Genomic DNA, 15,947 nt, shown 5'->3' with positions numbered 1-15,947 from the left:
TATTATACTAATATAATGAATATTAGATATAGGTTTCACTTAACTTTTTTAGAACAAAATTTATACATTCACTCAACAGACTTTGCCAAGAAATGCAGATATATATTGAAGAAGTCAAGATAAAATTCACATATTTTTTTGCCTGAAATCGCATATTTCGACCAATATCTCAGAATTTACATCACTGGCCCCATCTTTTTCTTTCATCATTTTATACTACACGATACTTCTAACCGATCAGTACTAAAGCTATAAAAAGCTTGATACAAGGAAATATTTTATTACCTATTTAGATTTTTAATACCCCAAATATGATATTTTTTTAGTGCAAAAAGATCATGCAATAATTTATGCTCATTAATTTGCGTTATTTGTCCAATGATAAATAATATTATTCAAACTATTTTACTTAAAATAAGAATATGTTTATTGCCTTGATTACATCTGGTCAAATATGATGAAGGTTAAATTTAAAAAAGATGCACACTGACCCCCAATTTTCTTTGCGATTTTGATTCATGAGTACTTATCTAACATATACTTCTCAAAAAATCCTTGATATAACTTATTTCATGAGTGACATATACCTTAAGATGTGTAATTTTTCTCTCCATAAAGACAAAACGTCATTGGTCCTGAGTCAACATGTTGCCGTTGGACCCCTTACAAAATTCATTCGATATTCTACGGGTTTGCTTGAGAAGCACCAATCAGATCGGGGCTTTCATCAGTTGATATAAAACGTAAACAGGTTGTTTGTCACCGAAAGGGTTGATGTGATTGGTCGAGAAATAAGAAAAACAATCAAGATTTGTATTTTCCCCGTAAGACGTCGCTGCAGTCAGCCCGTAGAATATCGAATAAAATTTGTAAGGGGTCCAACGACATGTTGACTCAGGACCCAGACGTTGTGAGGATACATAAATACAGTTGAAATGATTACGTTTACCAATATGCATGAACTTATGTTTAATGTTGTAGTGTGTGGGCTTGCCAGTACTTCATACTCAGTTTAGACAATACTGTCCCCTTCTCCAACTATATCTAATATTCACAATACGCTACTCTGCCTCATTAATCTCTGCATGTTGACTAAACTGTATTCTTTATTTCCACAAGTGTCCACTCAGTCAACCTCAGTGATTTACAACATCACAACTGTCCAGCAGAGAATCGAGGAACTGAGAAAGAATCTAACTGTTGACAATAGAAACACCAGTTCTTATAAAAGATCTCTGACCTGTGCAGATAACCCCCGGCCAAGTGCTGCTCAGATTGGTTACTTGGGAATAGGAATTCTTTGTCTGACTGGAGGACTTGTTCTTTGTGCCGATCTAACAAGCTTGGCAAAGATAACCGAAGATGATGAAGATTAGAATCAGTGTACTATAGACAAAATTGCAAACGCAAAAAATCATATTCAATTTTTCAAAAGTAACTTATGTTTTTTTTTTATATAAAACATGTTACTACAGTTAGAAGCAAATCATTAAATGTCTAAACTGGTAAATAAATGCAATGTAAACTGAAGAGTAACAATTTTATAGAAAAATCGTGCTCATGGTTTTGGAAATATTAAATTTCCATTTTTTTCTTTTCCTTTGTGTTATTAATTTGATGTAAACTTTCAGTCCCCCTTTAGCGATTTTTCGGATTGTTGAAACAGTAGATCGAGTTTGACGAGAGATCTTTAATATTTGCAAGCGTGATGCGCCCTTTTGGTTGCACTGTCCATAAGCTGAGACTTCGAAAGACTGACCACAGAAAGAATAGGGAAATATTGCAGGGAAAATTAAAAAAAAAAGTAACGTCAGGTACCTGTGCCTGCTAGCATATGAGGATAGAGAAGGGGGTTACTTGATTAATCTCAGAAAGTTTATTTATTGTTCCTTTTATCTCTTCTTTATATCATTACTATTTCTTCGTTTGCTTCTTGTTAATAGAAAACATTTTGTGATATTTTTATTTTTCATTAATGCACCATAATTAACTACTGTAACAATTCCACATAAAAATCAAACACTTTCATAAGAAGGAGTGGCACATTTTACTTCTGGATTTTAAATCCATTTGCCTGTTTTGGTATGTCTTTACCATCAGCGAACACAATTAAAATTACTACTAGTAACCTTTTTACAAATGCATAAGCAATATGAGGTGTTTTTTTTTTTTAATGAATTTTACTATGATTTTTAAATGTGGTATTATTATAATTTTCATGTAACTTTAACCTTTATGATCACTAAGACTAAAAATAATAATAATATAAAAGAAACACAAATTTTATTCAAAGAAAATTTATTTTTAATACATCAGACGTTACATGTATATAGGAATAAATTTTTTGTACAGGCCTAACAATGTAATTTTTTTCTTCAATCAGAACTTCCAAAAAGTCTTTCCAATGTAAATATAAATAATAGAAGTTTATAGTCCTTTTTTTTCTGCACTGTAGTAATAAACTATAATCTTACTTTTGATGAAGATTGCAGCAAATATTGCTTTTTATTAGGGATGTCAATTTGTCAATAATTCATATTCGAATATTCAATGAAAGTATTCGAATATATTCGAATATTCGATAAAATAAATAAAATCTGTTTTATTTTAAATATGCATCATCCTACTCTCGTAGGTATACTTGTATAGGAAGTAAAATTGTATGAAGACTTTTGTAGGTGTACAATAAGAAATTCCATTTGATATTTGTCAATGTTTGAAATAAATAATTTATTTAAATGTAGAAAAGTATAATTTTAACAAATGAAATGTGTATTTATAGTAGCCCCAACTGAGGAACCAGTCGTCTTACAAAAGGCAAGATAGTCGTAACGGTATACTGTTCAGATTTCAATACGTGTAATAAATTACAACTATCTGCCTAATAAGAGATATGATTATAATCTTTGATGCAATGTAAACAAATATTTCCATAGACAATTTTCCTAGGTAACTAACTGTTTTTCCCGATAATGAATATAAATTATGTACAACCCGAGATAATCAAGTAATTTACACATTTATTCTGAAATTAAGCCCTTTACAATATTAATTACAGATTATATTAATTCTATCGGACGTTCATTCAATGATCAATTAATTTTATTTTGGTACACTGTAAAAAATGTGTTTAGGAAATAAACACTTCTATTACATGTTTAGATCTAAACGTGTTTAGTATTGTGTTTAACAACTAAACACGTATGTCTTAACATGTTTTATATCTAAACGCGTTTAGAAATTAAACACGTTTTACTGTAAAATGCAGAGTTATCTTCCCGGAAATGACACACATATATTTGAACGTTAATTTGAGCGGCTATGTAAACAAAGAAAACACAACAAGCTAAGGTGATGTATCAATGAGAGTTATGACAACCCAATTCAAGGGATAACCATGACGAAATAATGAAATACGTGAAAGGGCATCTTGTTGCTGCAATACATTATAGGTTTGTTTTCTTCTTCTTTGCATTAATTAACCACGATGAGCACCGTAAATAAAGTTGACTTGGGATGTCTTGAATTCGTTCATAGACTTGCAGGAGAAGAAATTGTATTAAATGTCTTTAAAATCATCTTTATTTATATCTGTGAAGTTTCACTAAAATTTGAACAATTTTGTTTTTCTAAGTAATGTAAAATATCAGTGATAGTGTACTTTTTCTAAAATCTGGCTTTCTTTCCTACAGGCACCGTACGTAGTCCAGATCGAATTCAAAATACACGTATCAGAGTACCTGGTGTCATCTTCAAGTGCAATGTTGTTGTTCCATAATCAACACTTTGAAACTTCATTTGTTGAAGACTACTGTGTGAATTCGACAGTGTTTACAATTATCCTCGTGCATTCGAAATGGGTTACTTTCTGGCAGTTATTGGTGGGATATAGATTATAATATGTGGTGCTTTGGGACTTGCTGAAAGTTCATAAAATTTGATATTTTGTGATTGACATGAGGAAAACTCTGCAGCCGATTCAAAATATGATTATAATAAATATATATATAAATATACATTTTGTATTTTTAGTTTAACAATTCTTTAATAAAGCCTTTTAGAAATATTCAATGAAGTTTTGATATTTAAATTGTCAGCTTAATATTATTTTCTTAATAATTTTGAAGATTAAAAGTTTGTTATCTATGTGTACGTTATAAATTATGTGTCATTCTGATTGAATTGTTGAGATTAATCAAATCTATTCAGTTCTATCTCCTACATTATTTGTGTAAATTAAGTACATGTACATCGCACAGTGACCATTGCATTGTATAATTAAATACATATCCCAACGTTCAGTGCCTTTATGGAAAATAATATTGGTTACATATTTTGACAATTTTGACCATTATGCGCATTTAAAAAAACATCTACTTTTTGTGCCTAAATTTACAAGAGTGTTTTGATTTTCTGCAGGTACAAATTAAACTTATGATGTGTTTAGATTGTAAACACATCTGCTGTTATGTGTTTAGAATTTAAACACTTGTGATTATGTGTTTAGATATGTTTAATTTCTAAGCACACAAGTGTTTAAATTCTAAACACTTTCTAAGACATGTTTAGGAATTTTACATGTTTAGAAATTAAACATATAAAAAAGGAGGTGACAAGAAAGTGTCTAGAAAAGTGTTTGAATTGTAAACACATTTTTTACAGTGTAAGTATACTCTTCACGCCTTTATATTCTTAGATTTCATTTGTTGTCCTCGATTCTAGATCCGATCGTATCTATAACTAATAAAAGCTATGAAAGTACGTTTTGTATTATACATAAAGCATTATTGTACAATTCTTTACAACACCTTACTCAAAACCAAATAAATGTAATTTTGAAGATTTATAAGATAAGAAAGTAGTGAAAGAAATCAGTCGATCGAAATTGATCGCTAGTAAATTAAACAGGGATAATCCCAGCACTGTTCTAATCAAAATTTATTAATCACAGTACTTCTTTTTATGAAATCTGAAAACACCGAATATTCGAATCTTAAATTCATATTCGAATATCAACTCATCGAATGAATATTCGAATGTTCGAATATTCGTTGCCATCCCTACAAGTTTTTATTGAATTATCTCCCTTAATCATTGATAGATTTGTAGTGCGTTCTTTATAAACATCATTTCAGAAAGTGGGAAAGGTCTGTTGATTTTAATTCAAGCATAGTATATGTCCTTAATACATGTATATATCACAAATGAAATTGCTACTATCAAGACATTATATATGTGTATATTCTACACAAAACAGTGGCGTAGCTTAGCACAAAATGAAGTGCATGCTCAAAATTACAGGGGGTCTTATAATTCTTCCTAGAGAGTGTGGGTACGTAACACCCCCCCCCCCCATGGGGGAAGAATTCCTGGATCCGTCCATGCCTTCCATAAAAAATCTGGGTGCCCTGGAAATTATAAAGGCCTAAAGATATGGGTAAAAAAATACAAGTATGAAAAGATGACAAAAACTATAGTAGGGGGAGGGGAACACTTCTCATGAATAGGGTGCTTTTATTTCCTCAATGTTAATGACTTTTCTAACCAACTTGCCATGTGTAGGGGACCATGGTTCCAAGAAGGATCCAAGTCATTAAGTTACATGTACTGTATAATTCATTAAATTTCATATATAGCTCTGAACATCCCAGGGAGCTCAAATCCCCCTTGAAGAAGGTGCTTTAGTTTCGTCCATGTTAATGACTTTTCTAACCAACTTGCCATGTGTAGGGTCCATGGTTCCAAGGAGGATCCAAGTCATTAATGGTCACCTGAGTATAATGTAAAGATCCATAGATTAAAACAAAATAAGCTGGTAAATAAAGCTATGTTACCCAAAAGCAAGAGAAAAAGGATGATAAGGGATCAGCAAAATATTAATTTAGTACTCAATAACAAATCTTAAAGTTGATCTATTTATTTGCCTGTACTTTCCCCCATTTGTCACTATCCTCGTGCAGCCTAAACAAAACAATAGTTCTAGAGCACTATTAGTTAACACATTTCATTCCCCCTCACATTGGCCTCTCTTAGTCTTTGAAGATTATTTATAGTACAAAGATACGGAATTTTTGTCCCATTTTCATTTATCTATTATTTTTGTATTAAATATTATAAAATTTCTTGTATAATTCTATTATTCAATTTATTCAATTTACCTTTTAAGTTACATAATTTACAGTGATCAACTATTATAGGTGAATAGCGAAGGGGAATAACTTCTTTCAGTAGAAATTAATAAATTGACCAAAGGGTACAGAATTTCAAAATCTGGTAAAAACACCCTTGCATATTACAACTTTATATATTCTATTTGCCTCCTAGATGCCCAGAAGCAGAGAAGATTTTCAAGGAAATACAGTAATCCATTTTCACTATAGATTCAATATAGCCCCATCCTAATACCAAAGCCCCTGACCCAGGGGCCAAGATATTCACACTTTTGGAAGAGGCACTCTTGCTCATTATAACCATGCACTTAGTATGTTTCCTTAATAACAATGGGCAGAGAAGAAGATTTTCCGAAAAATAATGCATTTCTACTATATATTAAAAAGAGCTACACCCAAACACCAAAATCCTTGACCACGAGGTTATGAATTTTGAACTTTTTGAAAATATTCCCTTGGTTGTCATGTGCAATTACTTTTTCTGTTAAATACCCAGGGGCAGAGAAGGACATTTTCAACAAAAAATTCATTTCTACTATATATTAAATAGACCCCCCCCCCCCCGACATGAGTATTTCACAATTTTGGAAGAGGCATCCTTATCATCATAACCATGCACCTAGTTTATCTGCTTTATGTATAGCTGCAGAACTGTAGCTCTGTGCTTGAGAAAAGCATATTTTACTCCTATTCCTCATAAATTGTTTATCTTTTAACAGTTGTCGTATGTGGTTTTGGAGTATCACTTAAAAAAAATACATTCCGACGTCCATGTTGGTGTCCTGTAATCCTGATCCTGTAATATCACGCCCGAGTTTTATTTATTTCATTTCTTTTTTACATACATGTCTTCTTTATATACAATATACATGATATTTGAACCTTCTGATTTTTTTATTCATATTTTTTCGGCAAGTGTACGTTCTTTGACAGACTTTTTTTGCACGACCCCCAACATGGACGTTGGAATGGGAATTTTTTAAACCGACATTCCAAAACCATAAAGGGCTGTTTGGGACGGTTGAAAGGTAAATAAAGTATGAGGAATAGGAGTAAAATACAGGTAAACTTCGGTATCTCGACATCGGATATGTCGACAACCTGGGATATGTCGACGTCCTTCCACGGTCCCGGCAGAATTTACTATATAAATGATTTGCGATATAAATTCATGCGATTTCACTTTATAATCTATAGAGCCCGCCTCCCGAAGAACCCCCCACCCTGGGGCCACAAATTTCACAATTTCGGAAGAGGCACCCTTGATTATCATAACCATACACCTAGTTTCTCTACTTTATATACAAAGGGAGAGGAGTTCTTTAAAGAATTTATGCATTTTCACTATATGATCAATAGAGCCCCGCCCTGATACCAGAACCCCTGACCCTGGGGCTAAGATATTCATAATTTTGGTAGAGGGTTCAATGCTTATTACAATCATGCCAACACTTTGACTGCTTGATGTCCAGGAGTAAATATGATTTTTAAAGATAGCACTAATTTTGATGGTTTTAGCCCCACTCCTCAGGCTCCAGGGACCATGAAATTCATAATATTGTCCCCCTTCACCCACAGATGCCATATGCTAAAATTGGCTGAAATTGGTTCAGCAGTTTAAGAGAAGAAGCTGAAAATGTTCAGATGTTAATACACGACGCACGTCGACGGACGAAAACGGATAGCAATAGGTCACCCGAGTGACTCTGGTGACCTTAAAATTTATCTTACTCGGAGAATGCTCTTGAGTTCGGAGACATATAAACCATTTTCGGGTGATTGTGGAATATTACTACATAAATAAGTTGATTTAAAGCTGAAACATGTGTGGAAAATCTGAGGTCATCTCGATTGCCATACAGTTTAGTTGTTAGTCATTCAAATATGAAACGGATGTGGTAGACCCTTTGGTGTCTTTTATTTCAAGTTCACTGGAACATCGAGTCGAAATACGAATGAAAGAAGCTAAAGTTGTTAATTAGCAAATCTGAATGTCGAGTTGAAGTGCACAACAAGAGTTTCCTTTTTCTCGTGTACCGGTAGAAGTTCTTTAAGAAATCCTGACTCATAGGTAAACAAGAGGCCCATGGTCCACAACAGTCACCTAGGTAACTTTGACCCTGCTGTTCTTCACCAGATTTTCCCCCTTGTAATACCTATTGTGGAACGTTCCTACCCCCGGGAGTCATGATTTGAACAAATTAGAATCTACATTACCTCAGGATGCTTCCACATAAGTTTCAACTTTACTGGTCCAGTGGTTCTTGAGAAGAAGATTTTTCCTATATATTTCATTGTAAAACTTAATTAACTACCTCCGGGGGTCATGATTTGAACAATTTAGAATCTACACTACCCCAGGATGCCTCCACTTTAGTTTAGCTCTTCTGGCCTGGTGGTCCTTGAGAAGAAGATTTTTAAAGATTTTTTTTTCTATATATTTCAATGTTAAACTTGGATTCCCTATTGTGGCCCCACCCTACTCCTGATGGTCATGATTTGAACAATTTAGAATCTACACTACTCCAGAATGCTTCCACATAAGTTTCAGCTTTACTGGTCCGGTGGTTCTTGAGAAGATTTTTCCTATATATTTCATTGTAAAACTTAATTGTGGCCTCACCCTACCTCCGGGGGTCATGATTTGAACAATTTAGAATCTACACTACCCCAGGATGCCTCCACTTTAGTTTCAGCTCTTCTGGCCCGGTGGTCCTTGAGAAAAAGATTTTTAAAGTTTTTTTTCACTATATATTTCAATGTAAAACTTGGTTTCCCAATTGTAGCCCCACCCTACCCCCAAGGGTCATGATTTGAATAATTTAGAATCTACACTACTCCAGAATGCTTCCACACATGTTTCAGCTTTTCTGGCCCAGTGGTTCTTGGTAAGAAGTTTTTTTTCTATATATTTCAATGTAAAACTTGGATTGCTTATTGTGGCCCGCCCTACCCCCGGGGGTCATGATTTGAATAATTTAAAATTTACACTACCTCATATGTCGATTGAAACTCTGAGAGTAGAAGTGCTTAGTATGTATTGAAAATAAACGTCCATCAGTTTTTTTGTGTTTTTTTTAAATATTTTTATTTTTCAATAACATACAACATATTTTTGAGGCAACACTTCCTCAGAAGCCCTCCGTAGATACCTCACCTGGGGTGCCAGGAGCTCCCTGGATTGGTAATTTATTTCGTTTATAAGTTATTGAATATTTCCATAATATATTTGAAAACAGCAGAAAAAAGACAGATAAACATCATTGTGTGAATAATGCAATTATTACAGACATATATCTTTACACAATTTACATTTTCTGAGGACATAGTCACATAGATCATATTGAAATTTGAAAAAATCATAATATTAAATACAAAGAAAAATATTTGTCAATTGTAAATAGTAAAATTGACTATAATGATGATTTTATAAATATATATCATTGGAGAAACACTCACATTCAACCGGAGGTAAAATAACATCTAAAGAGCCCATCCACATTACCTCCAGGTTGATTTTATAACAGGATGACTGACCCACCCTGCAGTGAGTGTTCATTTAAAATAAAATTAAAAAGAGTTAACAATTTATAATTTCAAAGACAAATTTTGAAAGTAAATTCCATCATTAGTATTTTTCATAATTTTCATAACATTTGCATAGGACCTAACAGAGTCTTTTAAAGCATGTATCAGAGAATTTTCACTTTCTTCAATATTATCAATTCGACAAAACATTTTGTGTTTATATATTTTATATGCAATAAAAGAGAAAAGTTTATTGTATAGTCTTATTGTGTTGTTTTGAACAAAGCAGGATCCGATAACAATGTGTTTCCAATGAACAGAAAAAACCAACATATTTACTGACTGTGCTCCATATTTGAGAAACATTTTTACAATAAAAAATTAAGTGTCTTGTATTCTCCAATTGATTTTGACAAATTTTACATTTTGTGTTTATATATTTTATATGCAATAAAAGAGAAAAGTTTATTGTATAGTCTTATTGTGTTGTTTTGAACAAAGCAGGATCCGATAACAATGTGTTTCCAATGAACAGGAAAACCAACATATTTACTGACTGTGCTCCATATTTGAGAAACATTTTTACAATCAAAAATTAAGTGTCTTGTATTCTCCAATTGATTTTGACAAATTTTACAATATTTGTTTATTTGTCTATTCCATTTACTTAAAAATAAATTGTTGCATAGTATATTATTTAGTAGCTTGTAATTAAATTCGGCTAACTTTTTGTCCTCCATTAATTTTATTTTATGTAAATAAATATTTTCCCAGTCCGAATTATTTGTTATTTGGAATTCGATATTAAGTTTACTTTGAGAGCATGGAGTTTGTAATTTTTCCTTTTTTAATTTAGAGTAGAAAAATTTGGTGTTTTGTTTTTTAAGGGTTAAGATAGGATTATCTATTTTGATGAAGTTTATCTTCGAATAATCAAATATTTGTTCGTATTTTATAAATACTGTCTTAATTATCATATATTCACAAAGCCAGTTACTTTTGTTTTTAATAACACAAGAAAGACCGTCTAAAGATTTTAAATTTCTATTTTCATTAAATAAGTGCTTTGTATATAAGATTCCACTTTTCACCCAGTTTTGAAAGCAAAATGATTTTCCCTTGTAGGTAAAGATCTTATTGGACCAAATAGGTTGTGTCAAAAATGTGTGTGCTGTATCTAGTTTTGTGTTTTCTTTGCAAAGGTTAAAGCATGAAAAAACTTCTTTCAGTGGCATGTGTTGAACAATATCAAATCTTTTTATAACTGTTTCTGATGTAATTAAAAGATACTGCAAATCAATACCTAGAGCTTTACAAAAGCTGTTTACAAAGTCCTTTATCACATGCTTGGTTAACAGCAGTCTAGGAACCCATGCTGCTTTTAATGCCTTTAGTTTTGATTCTATATCTGTCAAACCTATGCCACCCTCAGTTATTTCCCCTATCACAGTATTTCTTTTTATTCGTTCATTTTTATTCCAAATAAATTTGATAATTAATCTATTTAACTTTTTTACATATTCTTTATCTGGTAGTTCTAGTATTGTGGCCTTATAAATCAACTTAGGAATAGCTAAGGTATTTATTACAGCACATTTGCCAAAAAGTGTTAATTTTCTTTTCTTCCAAGACTCAAATAAAGTTTCTATTTCATGGTATATTTTCATCCAATTTTTATTGTAGCATTCTATCCTATCATGTCCTAGGTATATTCCTAAACATTTCACTGCATGATTTGTTATATTTATACCTTCCACGATGTTATATTGATCTTTTAAAGAGCCTAAAAGGATACATTCTGTCTTGTTTAAATTGATCTTTGATCCCGCGTGTTTACAAAATAGATCTATTGTACTTATAGCTTGGGATAATGATTCAATGTTTTTAAGTGCCAATGTCATATCATCTGCGTGTTGTATATTTTTTATTTCTTTATCTGAATTTTTATATTTAAAACCTTCAATGTAGATGTTGTTTTTAATTCTTTCTGACAATATTTCCGCTACAAAAAGGTATAATATTGCAGATATTGGGCATCCTTGCCGAATTCCTCTATTCATTTCGCATGTTTTGGAGATCCAACCATTATTTTTTAATCGGAAAGTAGGATTTTTATATAGGATTTTTATGCATTTTATAAAACAATTACCAAAGTTAAATTTTTCGAGGGTTTTAAAAAGAAAATACCATTCTACGGAATCGAATGCCTTTTCAAAATCTAAAAAAAGCAGTAAACCATCTTGATTGTTGTTTTCACAGTAGTCAAAAATGTCGAGAATTAACCTGGCATTTATTCCTATGAATCTCCCTTTAATATACGCGGTTTGCTCGTCTCCTATGTAATTATCAATTATCTTTTGTAAGCGTCTAGCAAAAATAAAAGCAATTATTTTATAGTCAGTGTTTGTTAGACTAATTGGTCTATAATTTTTCAATAAGGATTTACTTCCTTTTTTATGTATTAATGATACAACAGAAAGTTTCTGCGAGAAGCTCATCTCGTTGTTTTGGAATATTTCTTTTAACATACCATAAAATAATGGAGATAAATGTTTCCAAAAGCATTGATAAAATTCATTTGGTATTCCATCTAATCCTGGGGATTTGTTAGTCTTTAAATTTATAACTGCCTCTTTACATTCTTCAAGAGTAGGAAACATATCGCATGCATTTTTATCATTTTCAGCTAAGGGTTCTATATTACATTCGTTTAGATATGAGTTTATATTGTTATCGGGTATCAATTTTGAGCTATATAGTTTTTCATAAAAGTTACACATTTCTCCTAAAATATCACAGTTTGTAGAAAGTAATTCTTTTTTATCAGTTTCAATTTCATTAATAACGTTATGAATCTGATGTTTTTTTTTCGAGACCTAGAAAATATTTTGTATTCTTTTCACCTTCTTGAACCCATTTGGCACTTGATCGAATCTGTGCCCCTTTTGTCCTTTTATCATAAAGGTTGCTTAATTGAGTTTCTAATTCTCGTTTCCTATTCATATTTCTTAAATAATGTTGTAATTTTCAATTTCAGAAATTTCTTTTTCTATATCCATTATGTTTTGTTTAAAAGTTTTTTGGCGTTTAATGGAGAAATTAATTGAAATATTTTTGACATCTTGTTTCAAGATTTCCCATTTTTCCAGATATGGTTTATCTAGCTTTTCAGTATTTCGTATTAGCTGAATAATACTTTTCTTATAATCATCCTCGCTTAAAATAGAGGTATTCATTTTCCAATATCACGTCCCCCGTTTATTTTCAACCATTTTATATTCAAATTTCAACATTCTGTGATCAGACATTCTTATTCCATTGCTATGCGTTCCTGGAATCTTTCTAATTGATATATTTTTAAATTGATTTAGTAGTTCATCACTTATAAAGACAAAGTCTATTCTACTTTTGGGAGTATCAGAAGCGTCACACCATGTAAAACCATCTAGGTTTATATATTTATCAAACCATAGATCTTTAACATTTAAGATATTTACACAGTCTTTTACGATTTTAACACTCCTATCATTTGTGTTATTAATATTACAATTAAAGTCCCCACATAAAATAATATGTGATTGATTAAGTGTATTAATATTAATAAATGTTTTCAACCTTTTTAAAAAAACTATTCTATTTGATTCTTTGTTTGCTGCATAAACATTGACCAAAGTAAAAGTTTTACCATTAATATTGATGTTAACAAGCAGTTTTCTGCCATCATTAGACTTATGCGTATCAAGTATTTCAGCATTTAAATTTTTTTTCAATAAAATAGAAACACCTCTACTATAATTTGAATCTGAGAAAGCATGAACAGATTTTCCAGGCCATTTACAATCATATTGAAATTCGTTTTTCTCAATGTAATGCGTTTCTTGGATAAAACACATATCTATATTTGTATCTAATATCCAGGTATAAAGTTTTTCTCTTTTTTCTTTTGAATTCAAGCCTCGTGCATTAACAGAAATGAATTTCACTGTATCCATTTTAAATAATTCGTATTATATAAGTATATCTCTATATTTCTGTAAGTTTGATTAGATTACAAGTACATAACATAACTTGTTTACTATGAACCAAGAATACCTTGGGTGTCTGGAAATAGAACTTTGGTCTATCCATCGTCACGTGTCGACTTTTGTGCTTTTCTACTTGTGTTGCTAGGTTTCCTGGTGTTTTTTAGATCTTTAATCATCTCTGAAACGTCCATTTGTGTCGAGTCTTTGCCCCGCATTCTGGATGTAGACGCAGACCTTGCAGATGGTCTAGATCGTAGACGTGAAGCCACTTCTCCAATAATCATACCCAGGTTGTTTTTTCCAGGCCACGACTTGGAACGAGTCTGACTTGTCTGTTTTGCGTCAAGTCCAGATGCCCAAAAATTGTCATACGTCGTTTCTACGAACACAGTAGAGTTTTTTTGAGCTTTTTAGCGTGTCGGCAAAGGTTGGAACCTGAGCAGCTTTGGCTTCAATTATCTCAGCCATCAAGGAGACTTGATTGGTAACAGAGCTAGGAGAAGGAGTGACCATATTGCAGATTCTCTTCGCTTCCAGAGCCGATTTTGCCGATTGGATAGCCGATGCTCGTGGAATGTCGCCGCTTCTCATTGCTTTTACATATTGATATGCATGTTCGGCTGATTTGTGGTCAAAGCCAAAGATGTTTATATTGCAAGGGTAGAAATTTGATAGACAGTTTGCCTCTCCAGAGAATGGAACAACGTCGGCATTTGGTTCTGTAAAGTGCTCACATTCTGGGTCGCCTGGCTTATGCCCTTCTAACTTGCATACTTTGCATCTTGGATTGTTAGGACAATCTTTTTTGAAATGTTAGTCTTCCCAGCACTGGGTACAGAAAGGGGTGCGTTTATCTGAGGGCTGTCCATAATGATAAATGAAACATTTTAGGCCTGCGCATATGCTAGTCCGTGGGAGAAAATTCCCGGCCTGCAGAGCTTTCACATAAATAAATCTATTGCCATTTAGAATTCCTGTCATCTTATGGGTTTCCGGGTGACGGATTTTCTCATATTTGAGCTCACTAGTAAAGCTAAGATTGAATTTTTGAAGCATTTTCATCACTTCATCATCGTCAACGGATAAAGGGACACCCTTGACCGTTATTTTCATAACATCCTCATTTGGGCTAGAAATACCCGCAGAAAAAGGGTTTATATCGTAAATCTTCACACTGATATTTCGAATCTCAAAGTCTTCGTGTAAAAGTTTTACTCGGCTTTCCATACTGTTTACATAGAACATCCAAAGATCACGATCTTTTTGTACACATTTAAGATCTTGCACACACGAAGCCACAGCAATCGACAACTCATAGTCTGTAATTCTACTGTTATTTTCATGAGGAAGCTCAGAGTTTTTCACACATGGCCGTAGGAATCGGGGGGGGGGGGGAGGCGTGCCCCCCCCCCAATAATTTTGCCGATATATAGAATACTATAGAAAACATAACTACTATAAGCTTGTGCCCCCTCAATAATAACGTCTAATTTTTTTTTTTTGCTTGTCAAGGAATTTTGGTACTTGATAGTGCCCCCTCAACTGAAATGTATGGTTGTGCCCCCTCAAAGTGAAATTGCTTCCTACGGGCCTGTCACATATACAGGTTTTAACATTTCCATTGTTATTGTTTATGCTATCAATAGAACTGTTAGAACCGTTAGAGTCCATCAGTTAATCTGCAAGGATATTACACAAATAATGACCTGACTAGCTAGCTTCAATCCATGCTATTCTGTTCGACATGAATGATGAATTCGAGAATTGATAAATGTTATGTAACCTGTAATGATAATGATACCAAGATTAATTTTGTTTTAACAATTAAGTAGCGTCCAATGCTCTGATCTTTGATTGGGTTTACCCACGTTTCCATTAATTGATACATTAAAAAAGAAACTTAAACTTCAATCATTAGATATTGCTGATAGTACATTTAGCAGCTGTTTGATAAATTTCTATATAAAAAATGTTAATTTGAAACTTCAGAACATTGAATTCTCCAAATGTGGTAAATTATTATTTTACAGTCAAATTAGAAAGAACTCTGAATTACAAGATTACTTGAAATTTCCAATAAATCAACTTGCACGTTCTAAATTAACAAAACTGAGAATTTTTGCACACCCTTTGGAAATTGAAACAGGCAGATATTCAAAGCCTTGTGCCCTAAAGTAATCTCGTATATGTCACTTTTGTAAAACTGTTGTAGAAAATGAAATAC

At 32.4% G+C, this 15,947-nt stretch overlaps 1 pseudogene; it reads left to right on the top strand.

Annotated features, from left to right (window-relative positions):
• LOC133194949 (uncharacterized) overlaps window positions 1-1,510 on the top strand; it is a 68,235-nt pseudogene extending 66,725 nt beyond the window's left edge.
• The last annotated feature ends 14,437 nt before the right edge of the window (window positions 1,511-15,947 follow it).

The sequence above is a fragment of the Saccostrea echinata genome, unplaced genomic scaffold (genome assembly GCF_033153115.1).
Source record: "Saccostrea echinata isolate AGI-Se365-2 ecotype Australia unplaced genomic scaffold, CSIRO_AGI_Sech_v1 ptg000001l, whole genome shotgun sequence".
NCBI lineage: Eukaryota > Metazoa > Mollusca > Bivalvia > Ostreida > Ostreidae > Saccostrea > Saccostrea echinata.
This window is presented reverse-complemented; position numbering and strand designations above follow the sequence as displayed.